Source organism: Periophthalmus magnuspinnatus, chromosome 16 (genome assembly GCF_009829125.3).
Source record: "Periophthalmus magnuspinnatus isolate fPerMag1 chromosome 16, fPerMag1.2.pri, whole genome shotgun sequence".
NCBI classification, from domain to species: domain Eukaryota; kingdom Metazoa; phylum Chordata; class Actinopteri; order Gobiiformes; family Gobiidae; genus Periophthalmus; species Periophthalmus magnuspinnatus.
In genome coordinates, this window is record NC_047141.1 from 22,668,737 (window position 1) to 22,683,906 (window position 15,170).

Sequence of the window (15,170 nt, forward strand, 5' to 3'; positions counted from 1 at the left end):
GAAAGGATATTTTTGGCTACTCCTGGGATATATGAGTCAGCAAAGTAACATCACTTTAACAGGCTAAAGCCCCAGCATGCCTTTGAGGTAAGAATAGTATAAAGCCTTGTCTAAAACGTCTGCATGAGTCTTTTGAAGCCCGCACAAATTGCTTCTTGAAGTTTTTGAGGAGGGATGTTGAAAAAAATGAGTCTGCCACCTTTTGCTGTCACTGTCAAATTTGCATTATAACTCCTAACTTTATTCCTGTCAGACGAGCGCGGCGTGAACTGGTGATGAACTGAAGAAATAGCAAGCGAAAGATGGCTCTTACAGACAACGTTTTCGCAGCGGTGTGAAAGTGAGAGGATGAGACAAGAAAATGTAGTCAGAGCTGGATAAAAGTGGTGGCATTTGGAGGGAGTAAGTGCGGAGAAAAAAAAGACACTTACAGAGTGGAACTAAAGGAATAGTAAGAGAGGAGTAAACAGCTATTTGCGAGTATGGCTGAGTGCCTATGCGGCCCTTATCTTCCTCTGAGTGTCTACAGTTCACAGTGTCAGCAGGACTCATTAGAAAACACAGAGGAGGGCATTAAATGCGTTTGCTAAGGAGCTGCTTAAGCAAACCACATGGCTGTCTGAATACAAATAGCATAACAACAGGCATGCATGGTAAACATTAGCATAGCAGTGGATGGTAACTGGATACGTTTATGCAAGTATTTACCTCCTAAAGTAAAGTGGGTTACAGTACTCATTTAAACAGAAGGAATAGTAGCAGTAGGAGGTGAGCAAATAACAATAGTGGTGGTAAAAGTGAATGTACTATTTGCCGAATATGTTAAGTATTAACTGCAGTAGTTACTCAGTAGTAGCAGTAAAAGTAATTAAAGTAGTCGTAGCAGTAGTTTAGTCTCCAAATCTCCCATGTAATTAACAAATCAGTGGTATTTGCAGTAGTTGAAGTACAAGAGTTTTCCCCAGAATCTCAAAATAGGTACCTTTATTTGTCACTGTAATATTTTAAAGGGGTTGTGGTAAAAATACATCAAAAGTAAAAGAACGTATTAATAAAAAAGTCTGCATAATACTTTTCACTACTAGACAGATTTACTAGAAGTGGATCCACCTCTGCATTTGCTCACACTTGCACGTATTTACTCTCTGGAGGCTTGGAGTGGATTATCTAGCTTGCACATTTGTGAAACAGTCAGACTGATGTACAGGGATTAACACAGTCAAAATATTCACATAAATTAAATTTGGAGCAGAACAAGGGCAGTTTCCTCCGGGCGGTCGGCGAAAGGAGATGCAAATAATTTGGAGTAAGAGTAAATGAGTCATATTAATGAGCCATTACGTATCCAGCAAACATGGCCAATTCCTTCTAGGCTTATTAAGGTGTTTACACAAGACCCTTTTCATTTGGAAAGTGAGCAAATTAGACTTGTTAAGATGTTAGGAGCCTAAGTGTAACATCACTAGTTACTTCGAGTCTTGTTAAAATGATTTACCAAATGAGCTTTTTCTTATAATTAGGCCAGGAGATTTGCATATTCTTAGAGTCTAATTTCTAGGACTTCCACAAAGAATATCAATAGTAGTACTTTTAAATGCTGACAAATACAATCCTTTTATTAAAACAGTTGCAGCACAGTAAAATAACACATGATTTGCATATAAATTGTATAATCTATATGTATTTTGCATGTTTGTATTTTATGTATGTATCAAATTATTGTTTAGTACAGAATCCTTTCTTAATAGATTTTAAAGGTGGACTATGTTGTTGACTTGTTGTCTTGCATAGGTTTTTTTATTGCTTTAAAAATGCATCTCCATAGCAACAAGCAGGTGATCGCCCCTTCACCAGAAACGTTACATAGTATAACTTTAATATTGTAGATTCATCTTTCCAAGCAAAAACATTATTTCCTAATATAGTCGCGCTCTGAGGTAAGGTTAAGTAACAAAATATTACAATCATTTAATGTTAAAATCATGACAAAAAATGCTCTGTATTGTTCTTTCAAGCAACAGAAACTGATACATTTTTAATTTACTTTAAAGACGGTATGAAAATGAGCCTGTGTATGTATATATGTATAAGAGAGTGGCCTTGCAGGGTTATGCATAATTTAAAATATGACTCATGATTACTCAGATTCCCTCTCAGCCTAAGCCTTGACCTTGTCTTGGTTGAATTTGTGTCCATTTTGATATCATGATGGATGGTTAAGACACCAAGCGTAGATATGGACTATTGCCAAAGGCTGTAGTAGTCCACTAGCTTATAGCATCTAGCACTATTTGCCTTCACACAGACACACACACGCACCACACAGCTTTTGAATTACAGTCTAATTTTATTCAGCAAGGACATTTACAAGTAGCATGAGGATGACCTTGTGAACCGGGGCTGGCAACGACACAGTGCAGAATGGCTAACAGCTGACGCATAGTAATTAGATGCATAATAATGAAAGAGGGCCATGACTTGGTCTTATTCAGCCATATTCCCACCAGAGATTACACACTGACCCAATATGAAAAGACCCTCAAAGAAATATGTCAGCTTTTATCCTCCATAAGATCCTTTTATAATGCTCATAAAAAAGCTCCAATAAAGACTCATAAGCATTTCTCTTTCATACATGTTTTTTTAGGAGACAGTTCAAGACGAGTGGGGACTTTCTGGCTACTGTCTGGCTACTGTGGGCCTTAGGCAGCGTGCATGGGGGACAATGGCACGCTGGGTGACAGGAACACACATATGGCTGCTTACAAATGAGCCTTGCAGCTGCAGATTGTGGGTGGATTCTGTTTTTAGAGTGGCTATACCCTATTTTTTCATGGAATAATGTAAAATAGTTTTGATCTAGAACATATATATTATAAAAGCAACTCTTATGGTGAAAATGAGATCAGTTTGCTGTCTGAATCTAATTACAAAGTGTTTTTTTACTGTCTGCGAATCAGGAAGTAACAGTGGTGTGTTGTTAGCATTCTGACTGTTGTTAGCAATGGCGTGATGACAAAACTCCACTCTGGCCTCTCAAAGTTGTGAAACACACTTATAAACTGATCACGTTGAATAATTAGGATGTTAGGAATATGTAAGGGAAGTGAGGAATATGTTTGGACTGTTACAGATATTAACGAATTCTGTTTTTCATATTTTTAAGAGAGCCTTTGTGTATAAAAGGTTAAAGGTCCTATTTTATATTATATAATGATTCTTGTGAACTTTGACCCATGTTATAATGCTGTTACCACCTCAAAAACATACCTGGAGTTGTATTTTGTTTCATTCACACATGTTTGAGTAATCCTTTATTAGCTCAAAACGCTCTGTTCCACCTTGTGAGGTCATGACGCGGTAGTTGTCAAGTTCACAGCTAACTTTTACCTTTAGTTCAGTAGAGATTAGCAATTCCAGGGTTGAAATCACCCAAATGATTTTAGTGAAGGTGTATGGAGCTTAAAAACACAGTGGAGCATTTCCTGTATTATCACATGACATCACAAGGTGGAACAGAGTGTTTTCTGTTTGAGTACTCAGCCTATATATGCAGGGTTTGTGTGTTAAACATGTGCGAATGAAACAAAACACAACTCCAGGTCTGTTTGTCATGAGGAAGCAGCATTATAACACTGATTTGAAAATGATGTAATATGGGCCCTTTAAATTTAGAAAAATGTGATACTAGAACACTGCTACGTTGTTATGTTTCCAGAGAACAGTTATCGAATGAATACACTACTGTGATTTGTGAGGTGATCATCAAAAAGAGTCAGAATATAAACACCAACCGAACCAACCAACTGAAAAACACACACAGCAGGATAATCATTAAGCTATACCACTCCTGAGCGAGGTCCAAGCTCAAGATCTGTGGATGGGCTCCCGGGCACTGCACTGCGCTCGCCCACTGCTCCTGACAGGCGGCCCCGAGGCACTGGGTGAGGTATGGGCTAAAGGCAGAGAACCACTTCCCCTATAGGGACAGTAAAGTCTCAAAATAAAACACCGGATAGCAGATATATAGTCTGGTGATTACAACGTTATATTGACAGAAAACCATCCACATACAGCACATATTAATCCACTATAAAAATTCAATATTGTCTGCAGTCCTATATAGACCTAACACATGAATTAATACTTTTGGCCAAAGCATGGAAACTCTAAAAAGAAAACCCAAAGTAGTTCATGCTGCAAAAACGCTCTCTTTAGAAGCAATCACATTTACCGCCCTATGTCATTGATTTCTTAAGCACATGCAGTATTTAATGTAGAATAATCCATTGGGTTCCAGCATGCTCCTCTTACATGACTGAAAGCAGGTCATTTACTTATTCATCCCATTTCCAGGCACTCCGATTATGCCCACGCGCCAAAGAGAAGAGCTCTGCCACAGCACACTCTGACGGGAAACGCATCCGCCGTCCGTGACTTAATCTGCCTCCAGGAAACACAACTTTATACATGAATCATCTCAGCAGGCTTCCCAGACATGGACGAGCAGATTTAGAGTTCGACAATAACACAGATAAAACGTGAATCATCATATCACCATCAGAGAAAATTATAACACTCAAAGCATGAATTGGCTTATGAAGAGCCAAAGGAATGCCTCACAAGTCTGCCCATGTCCAGTTTTTGCAGGATTCAACTAGAAAAGTATCTCTCAAAATCTGCCAAGACAACTGATTCAGAGTGCTGGCATAAGGGTGCAATGACAACACACATGCTGCACATGCATGATTTTTTATTTATTATTTTTTACGATTTTTAGAATTTGATGAATATTTGAGACAGGAAACAAAATTAATACAAGACCAAACAAGCAGTGGAATGAGGGGTAATGAAAAATGCTCTTAAATATAAAAAGTACCACTAGTTGCTTAATGCAGCAGCGAGCAAAGGTGTTAAGATACTCTACTAAGGTTTAGCATTAGAAAGAGGGGTAATGCATAATGTACTTAAAGATTTAACTATAAACTTTTCAAGAAGAGAAAAGTTTTTAAAAATTCTCAATACATTTTTAAATTTAACTCAGGCTACTGAGTACAGCCATTTTGATCGACTACTGACTGCAGATGTAATGTCAGTGTGAACTATTTGAGTGTGAAAAAGTTGTTCAGTCTCTAAAACTTGCAGAAAAGTAGAGAGATATACAACCTAACGGCCAAAGGACAGTGCAGTGGAGAGTTCAGTACTCTCCTCCAGACTTCTCCACACTTTCTGACACAGCTAACACAGCCAACTAATTTTTAACCTTGAGAAACACTAAATGTTTGGAAACAACTGTCAGAGCATTCTTTTCCACACAAGATTAAAACTCAAAGCTGACCTTGCATTTGCATTTCTACTTCTTTGGGAAGATTCCCACATGTTTCTTTGATACTGTGTAATTTGTAGTCTGATTCACAAGGTTAGAAGTCCCAAAACCATGGTCAGAGTAAATTTTGTTTATATACACAATGTTCTCCAGCAAAGTTTCTCACAAACATCTGACGGCATAATGTGGATGAATGCCACCTACAGTCTCATGAACTTTCTGGGTCATCATATCTCATCTCTCATCATCTGATTTGCTTATTAAGCTGCCAATAACATGTATGCCAGGTGCTCTTCCTCACACTGTTAGTCTGTTTATCTATACTTGGGACTGGAAAAAAAACATTCCTGATTGTGGAAAGTGGTCATGGACAGTAAGGTCTGTGTTTTACATGTTAAGTCTAAATGTGTGTCCCAGACGAATAAGGCCCTGATCAATGCCACACCACGACCCTGTGTGTCTGTGCAAATGTTTTCACCAGGGTGAACATTTGTGTCAATAAAATCTGTTTTTCTAATCTCCTAACTACAGCAGACAATAACAGATTTGTGTGTGATCAAATCCCGGCTGCACACATGTTTGCTGGTCTATCAGACACATCTATAATCAGACATGAGTCCCTGCTCTGGGCTGAGGAATGGCATAGGCCTGTGTGTTTGTGTGAGAAGCAGCTTTAGCTTCCATAAAACCCCAGTCTTTAGAGGGATTATCAGCCCATCCCCAGACAGCGACATGCTGTGCATTTATGGAGGTAATAAGTTGACCTGTAATACACAGACAGCTAACAGCTAAAGCTGGTCGAGGCTGCACAGGCCTTTTACCAGAGTCCGGGACAGGATCTGGAGGGACTCAAAGCTGCAGTTTCTCACCTCTTATCCACAACATCCATTTGCCTCCATGTGCGCCGCATTACCTGATCTGACATGTTATTGTGTGGATTTACTGGGGAAACATCACAAAGGCAGTTGGCAGAAATTATCACACACTGAAAGGTATTACCATTAGAAGACATTCTTTCAGCTCTGTCCTTAGGATCCCTCTAAAGCTGCTGTCTGACATATTGTCTCTATAATGTTACCATTCTGCAGTGAAAGCAACTCAGACCTATTTAAGTTTTTCAACATTCTTATTGCTCCATTTTTCCAGGTTAAGTGCTGCCATTTCTCTTTACATGATTCCGATATTATAAGAGGGGAAATCCTTTAAAGGTCATATATTGGTTGATTCAATAGCTTCCATTCTGAAGTAATAACATCAATCCGAGCAGCCATTAGTTGCCAAAGCTGTGTGCGGTGTTGTTCCCGCGCACTATCAGTATTGGAGATATGGGAAAAGCTATCAGGTATCTGTCTTGTTAAAAAGAACAAACCGGGGCTCTACGCTTTGAGAAAACTCGATCACAGCGAGGATAAGATGAGTTTTACAGTTTTCTCTGCAGCAGAAACACCATTAAGTGAACAGAGAATGATTTTATGTCTTTTTTCCCATTGTGTCTCAATTCCTTCAACTTGCCTTCCCTCTCCCCCGCCTCTCATTCAGCTCTAGTCTTTCTCTATGTGTTATCTCACTATATTGGCTGTGAATCTCTCTCTCCTTCATTCTTAATGCTGTGCGCACACTCACAGCAGAAATTATTTATCCCCTCTTCTGGCTAGTACATATTAGCATGCTAGTAGAGAAAGTCAAGTTAGGTTGGACAAGTTGTAGACCTATGTAAGAATAGTTTGGAACAGTAGAAACAGAGAATGCGTGCTGCAACAAAAATAAATTGTTCAGCTAAAACAGTTACAAATCATAGGGTCCATTTCAAAACCTTTCAGAACTGAAAGTATTGGGTCAGTGATCTTCACAGACCCAGGGGACATTCAACATAACGATAAATCAAGTCTGCGTCCAAAAGTCACAACACGTTTAAATTGGAACAAGCCTTTTCGGGACATTATAGTTCCACTTCCACCTTATGAGACTTGTTGCTGTCAATGAATTCAAAATAATGCGATAAATCATTCATGGCATGGAAAAATCTCCCACCTCTCCCAGTCACCTGATATGTTTTTTATTTCTCCGTAACACTATAAATACTGAATACCTAGGCCCCTTGATCGCTGGTATTTCCATCATTTTGTTGTTTCATGAACCAGAAAATACAGCCAAGGAAAACACCGATGTACTAAAGTGGTTTCTAGGAGGGGCCGTGAAGTGCAATGCCCAGGGGCTGCATGGAATGAGTACTAAAACTAAACCTGATAGCTTTCCTCAGGCAGTGCACGGGACATCTGAGTGAATTAGACTTGTACTAGTCACTGGTTATTCCAGGCTTAATGTGGTATTCAGGTCCGATCACACAAGCTCAAGGACATGACAGGCGTTTCAATGGAACCACTGTATCCATGCAGCTAGACAGCAATAACCAGAGGACCGGCCAAAACAGATTAATGAAAAACGATAGTCCCATTTCACCAATAAAATAAAATTGTCAAGAATGTAACATGTCATAAAGATGTTACGGCTGTCTTCATTTGTATCGCTGAACATATTTGATAATTCCATTTGATTTAAACTTGAAATCTTTTCTGTAATTAAAGGTGCATTGAGTCACTTTTCTGGTATAGTGTTGCCACTTGCTTGTCTCCATGGAGATGTTGCTGCTCTGCCTGAAATGTTCCTATTTCCATGGAAACTAGCAGATAACACCACCAGACCAAGTTACAGGTCAGTTCTGTGGCGGGGCCTGCTTACAGTAAAATTCTTTGTTTTTTCCATTTATTTTTTAACCTTTCAAACCGGCTAGAACTGGTTTATCCTTCCTTATAAAAAGGGTAGACTATAATTGTTCATGGGACATTTTATATAATTGTAATAATTGCCAACAAAGATAATGGCCATTGTATCACCAGATACAATGTGCAGAAATAAGCTACTTCTCCATGATATTTTGTTCTATCATTGTTGTTTTCACTTATGAAAAAGTACAATATTATACTAATAATTATAGTAATTTATATCCATAACATTTTTAAACTGTCAGAAACTTTAATAGTTATCTTGATATTATTGTTAATCGCAATTATTTTGGCCATGATAAAGAAATACCACATTTCAGTATTGTCCCATGTCTAAATGCCAAATGCCAATGCAGTTCACCCTTAACTTGCTTATGTTTTGTAACCAGCTTTCAACTTTACACATAAGGCGGGTTGAGTAACCACTTTCCAGAACCATCTTGATTATTAATGCATTACTGGTTGCTAATGCCCATTCCTCCAGTGAATAGGCCTATTTACTGAGATTTGCTTAGCGTATGGTAGCATCTTTGTAGTGGCGCCTCATTACAAATGTCAATAGAGTCTCGTGATATCCAGCCGTGCTTTGTAGCAGGAAAAGGATCTTTACTCTGGAGAAATAGCCAAACCAGATGAGCGATTAATGATTGAGTTGTGCATATGCTCATAAGACAAATTCTTTGACTTTTGAATGCGAACGGCAGCTGTAGAGGACACAGGGACTTTGATTGCTGACTGGAGAATGCCTTACTGCTGAGATCAGAAACCCTTGTGAATCAGTGGATTAAAGCCCCCATTGGGATGTCAATATAAAAACATCTATGTCCTCATGCTGCCTTGACTAAATGGCATCTGTTATAAAAACTGCAGCAGAGAATTACAGATAAGAAATGCCATTCATCTGTACACAGCGGAGTATTAGTGTAGAAATCAGACTGCATATCAAGAGCTCAATGTAGCAACTGCCAAAGTGATTAGTTATGCTAAAGATTAGGATTCTGTCTATAATAAGTCTATAGCTTCATAAACTGCACAGCTGAACGACTCACAGTACAGTGCAATGCGTAAAATGTGTTTTACCACCAACATTATAACGCTACAGTTCGGAATACATTTGCTAACATAATATGCAGCTTTATTTTTTGTGTGTTTTTTTTTTTTTTAATTTACTTGAAGCACAAATAAAGGGGAGGTACTGCAAAACTGTACTACCTAATAAATGATTATGACAAGATTAAATAAATACTACTACATAACAACAATGGATACTACATTATTACTGCTACTATTACTATTATTTTCCCAATACTATAATACAATAATATATTTTGTACAATATCATCGCCACTACTTCTGTTTATTTAGCTAAACCTACAGTAACAAATATAAAGAGCATGTGCAAACATATGAATTCATTTGAGGACCATTGCATTTACATCTATATACTTCTGCTTTATGAATTATAGTCAGAATGTTGCCTCCATCAATATCGTCCTACCACTCAAGCACACTGCACCATAGATCCCTGGCTCCCTGTGGTGCTGGGACACGCCCCTCCTCTCCTGCTCCCTGCTCTCTCTTCCTGTAAGTGCATGACTCACCAGCAGCCACAGTCGCAGCCTCAGCAGCCGCCATATTAAGCGGTGACCTACATGTGTGCAACCTGCGTGTCCCTCTCCTCACTGACCCACATTCTACGCTGATCCTGTCATTTCCAGGCTGCGACCCGGGCTTGTTTCATAACGCCACCAGCCGCCACACTAAACGTCTCATCTCTCTCGAAAACAGCTCGTGTGGTGTGAAGCTGTAGTTCATTAGATTTTTTCAGCATGTAAACATTGTAAAATATGTTGTCCCAGTGTGATTTACAAAGGGAGTATCTAGATAAGCGTAAAGAGTGTCATTGCCCTCCTGGTATCGCTTCCACACATTCCCCTTTAAATCTCACGCTTAATGGACTGAGCGTAATCGTGTAAGTAAACAAATAAAATGTCATCTGTGTTTACTTCTTGTTTGTCTTTATGCCATATGATTACAGATGCACTAGATAACTATTAGAAGCGAAAAGCTCAGTCTCACATTTGTGCTCACCTGTTCCTCTGTGCAGCAGCAGCAGAGGCAGCAGCGTAAGCGTGCTGAAAATGTGATGCGGCAAGAACCATGTGCGCTCCCACACACCAAGTGCTCAGGGGGTGGAGCTTCGGAAATGGCCACTCCCACTGTGGCATCTTATTGGCTGTCAATGACATCATTGATTAGAGGCTGTAAACAGTGAGTGAGAAGAGCTCACTCACACTCCTTTCATAACATCAATGCAGTGCAGTGAATTAATAATGAAAAGGCAATATAAATATACTTCAGTTGCATTATTAATAACTTTAAGATAAAATATTTTAAAGGTCAGCACATGGAGAAAGGATAAAAAATAAATAAATCTAAAATCCCTGTTCATATAATGCAGACAATACATATTTTTTTGCAATAAGTTGTGAAAGAATATTTATGTGTAAACAAACCTATAACTACTAGATGTAACTATAACTAACAGCATGAATGATTTCATGGGGACAGTGCAAGTTAATTTACATGAATAATATACATGCTGTAAACAAGCCAGATTGTAGCCGTGGGCTAATTTCCCTCTCACAAACACACTCACACACATTTATACACGGACACTAGAGACAAGGTGGGTGAAATGTTTTGCCTAAGGACACAACAATGGTATTCACTCGTCCATGTGGGAAAGTGTTCCATCTGAGCCACTACTGCACTACTGCCCACAACAGCACCTGTTATTCCCAGCAGTCTCCCATCCAGTACTAACCAGGCCCAGCCCTGCTTAGATTTCAAGATTAGATGAGGTTGGGCATTCTCAGGGTGGTCTTGCCACCTTGGGATGGTCATCTAGTATAGCTGAAATAGTATTGAAATCTGAAATAGACCATGTTGTTAAAGTAAGCTTAAAGTAAAGGTATAAATGACACTGTAATAATTAGAGAACTTAACAGCTAACACACTATTCAACTATTATTAATATTTCTATGTGTTTTAAGTGTTGCAATGATTTAAACAATATGTAACCGTGGCTTCTCATTATAGATAGTGACTATGTCCACTCCAGATTTCTTCTTGAGGCCTACATACTACCTATCACCTGTACGTGCATTTCACCAAGCTCCTCCAAAGTTGCAAGCTACCTGTAACTCAATTGCACAAAGATGGAAATTATCACATCTCAGCTTTCCAGAGACAAATATGACATGGATCCTGATATCACATACTGGTCTCAAAACTAAAATGCCCATGTAAAAATCCACTGAATATTAGCATGTCTTCTCTTATTTATAGACAGCACTCTTGCGGTGGCACAAAGTAGTAAATCTGACTATGTCCTGCAGCAGAGAATGATGCAAACTGAAGCAACCCAGGGAGGCAGGATTTTGTCAGGTAAGTGTTTGTGCTTACGGTGCACTGTGGAGCCTGCAGAGGGGGGGACAGCCAGCCCACCCCAGTGATTATAGAGTGCACCCACTCAACTACAGGCTGCAGCTCGGTACTATGAGCCTTGCACTGAAAGAGTCAAGGAACAGATTGGAATTATATTTAGTGTGAGCTCAAGTGGCTTTATCAATCTGGTAAAGGGAAATGAACACAGGTATAATAAAGTGATGAAGTGCCAATTTTGCATATTCAAAATAAAATGACTTTGTACAGGCAAAGCTGGGACTTCAAGCATTTCTAAAAACTTACAAGTATCCATAAAAGAATAGTGTCCCTCACATTGTAATGCTACTCAAAATTAAATGTAATCTGGACAGTATTTGTGAGGTCATTCAAAAGTGTGTGTACACTGTACATCCATTTTAAGTACTCCTTACATTTGTCATATGTATGATATGATGTATAGCTCCTACATTTTAATAGCGGGAAACATTCAGAAAAAAATAAGTGTTAAAGTATAACCCAGTTAATCAAGTAAACCACATTCATGTGTAACAAAGTTTGGCATTCCACGAGAAGAGGTGAAAAAAATGAAGTTAAATATTTAAGTTTAAGTTCAATGGAGTTTTCGATATAAGTGCTTATATAGTGGTGATGAAGTGGATTTTGTGTCATGTGACTTCTACATACCGTATGGTAAAGGAACGAAGGATATCCTGCCTTTATCCAGCGAAGTTGTAAGTGCCTCAAGATCTTTATAATCCGCAAAGTCGCTTCAAGAGTTTGAGATTTCCAAGTGTGCCTTAAACTCATCCTGCACGGTACTTCTGTTCTGCTGCTCAACTTTAAATCCTTCAGAGATGAGTCTTCACCTTCTCCAAAAATGAAACCAGGCCACTGTGTCTTAATCCGCAGAGCTTCGTCTTAAAGTGCTTGATAGGTGACTGGCTACATTTGCTGCAAGATTTGTGGAGATTTTGTGGAGGCTTTTTTATTCCTTTAACCTTTCCTGAGGAAATTTGGTGAGTCGGTTAATCTGGTGTTAAAATCCCACCTACGGACAGAAAGTGGAAAAAGCGGAAAAGTCAAAAACTAGTTATTATAAAATAACTGTGGTAAAACAACCCATGAAACAGTAAATACGTGTTTTCAATGTAAGGGATTAAAAGATCAGCTTTAAAACTTTTTCTTTAAGATACTTTCAGGTGCAATGCCAGGCATTTCATTATTAAAATTATTTTTAAAATATGTAGTAATAATGCAAATAAATAGGAACTTTGAATAGCGCTTGCTGTTGCGAGTGCTAAATAGTTGGGCAAGTTACTGTACAATGGAATGCAGCATATTCAAACAAGTTGTTTTGCCACACCTTCAAGCAGAAAAAAACTTTTTCTTTCTTCTTTATAGTAAAAAAAATGTTACCAGCAAATTAGTAAAAACTTTTCATTGAAAAAAAATAAAAAACTAAACACGATTGTAGGACCAAACTTCCATCCTTTTATGCAGAGATGCTCTGAGTCCCATGTGCTTAAAAGTTTGAAATTGATGTTTAATAATGTCTTTTTACTGTTAGGACTTATAGAATAAACATTAGATACAAAATATTACATTGTGATGTCCTGGGTGACATAAAAATGGGTTTCATGACAGAATTACACAGCTTTCTGCGGAGTTTCTTTGTATGGACTATGGACTGAGAACAAAGAGGCTGTACTGTAACAAAGAGGCGCTGCGACTTATACCTGTTGCTCCACTTCTAATTAGCGGCAAACAACTTATTTTTACACTTTTCAAACTGGAAATGGGGCTAACCTTTAGATAAATTCGTTTACTTTGCATTTATACAATATTTTGCTGCATAACAACTTTGCCTGCACGTCAGCGTTGTGTTTATGATACTTTACACCTGATGGCATTGTTCTGAATTCCCACAGTGAATTAGCAACTTCCCGTGACTAAAAACATAACTCAATTACAACTATATCGTTAAGTCAAACAATTTTCAAAAGTTATGCCAAACTTCGTACAAGCACTTTGTCTTTAAGCAGCGTGCGTAAGAGGAGCATTTTTCTCCGCCAACTTCTCCTGACAGGCAGCCAGCGCGTCGCAACATCACCAGGGACAAAAGCAGCACCAACTCCATGTGACGGCCGATAAAGCAAACAAAGACATATAATCCCACAGAACAACAAGTCGTGCGTTATTGCGCGGTTTGTAGATGTAAAGAGCATCCCCGTCAACTTGTCTTCCTCAAAGCGCCCTGCATCAGACAAAGGAAAGAGGGGGACCGCTCCTTTCCCTGCTTTGTGCTCAAGTTTGCGCGCTGACGCACCAAGTACAGCGGCAGGCTCGAAACTTTTAACTTGCAAATGACTGCGACCGCGTGAGCATGAGAAAGTGTGGCAGCCCGGAGAGTACTCACCTGAGGCTGTGTCCCGTCCTGCCCGTCGGTGGCGCGTGACGGAAGGGCAGAAAAAGTTTGAGAGGGCACATCTAGCTTTGTGTTGTGGAGTCCCCCTTTGTCTACACGTGTGATAGATGGATGGGGCTGTGTTTGGCCGCGCCTTGTTCGTTTCGCTCTCCACGGAGTCCCGCCCTCCCAAAGTCTTACAACTCTGCACTTAACTGCACCAGAGATCTGCATATATGCACAAATGCATGGTCCACTAAGCTGTAAGGTGCGTACATACAAATCAGAACTTTGGGGAATTCCAGTGATGGTATTAGTACTTTCAAATACATGGTTTATTGATTGCAGTATCCCTCTGGTAGGTTAGGGTTTATTCCATAAGCATATTGTTGCCACACCTATAAATCTAAAACTTTGTAACATTATATTCCATGGATTTTGTTCATGTTATTAATAATTCATCATTATAGTGCTATGTAAATCTATAGGCTGAACTTTGGCTCACACATGGCTGCTGTTTCCATTGTGTCTGGCTGCAGCAGTGAACAAAGGCAGAGTCCTCTTTGTTTTAACGCACAGTAAATACAAATATGACAGCGAGCAGGACACTAGAGGTTTAATTTGCACACAATGAGAGTAATTATAGCACTCCAGTCTCACTTATGCAATGGTAATATAATTGAATTAATGAGTACTCATATACATTGCTGTATAGTGTGTGATAGACTTGACTTAAGAGGTTAGCTTCTCAAATTAAGTGCAGGCTTGCCTGTTGTATTTGCTCTACTGCTGGGTAATCATTTAATTACATTGACTGCATTTTTGTTTCATTTCCTTAAGCTTTGATTGTGTACTTGTAAATCTGTAAAATGCATTCATTCGTTCATTTGTATCACTTTTTATTAGGGGTTGGTGGCTTGAGGCTTTCTATAGCCTTATATGGTGGATACTCCCTGGACAATGGTGATTGCATGGCAGTAATGACAGAGACAAAGACGGTTCACATCCAATGACTATAGGCCATTTATAGTCACCAATTATAACATGAGCAGGCTGACAGACAATAAAAAGATGCCTTAGAAAAGAAGACAGGGAGAAATCAGAAGGTCTCTAAGTTGGAAATTGAACCCTCAACTTCCTCATCTTCTGAAGCTTTACATTTGATAAGTGGATTCCACATTTCCAGAGATGCACATGGAATCTTGCA

At 39.0% G+C, this 15,170-nt stretch overlaps 1 long non-coding RNA gene across 2 annotated transcripts in view; it reads right to left on the reverse strand.

Moving 5' to 3' along the window:
- Window positions 1–14,110, reverse strand: part of LOC117384083 (uncharacterized) — a 78,770-nt gene extending 64,660 nt beyond the window's left edge. Inside the window, exons 1-2 of one of the 2 annotated variants that reach the window (XR_004542452.2) lie at window positions 13,976–14,110; window positions 12,244–12,607 (exon numbers count right to left, since the gene is read on the reverse strand). This is a non-coding gene — a long non-coding RNA (uncharacterized LOC117384083). Of the gene's footprint in view, window positions 1–12,243; window positions 12,608–13,580; window positions 13,890–13,975 lie in introns of those variants that run through there. The other variant, XR_008648992.1, reaches the window with a different exon arrangement.
- Between the last annotated feature and the right edge of the window lie 1,060 nt (window positions 14,111–15,170).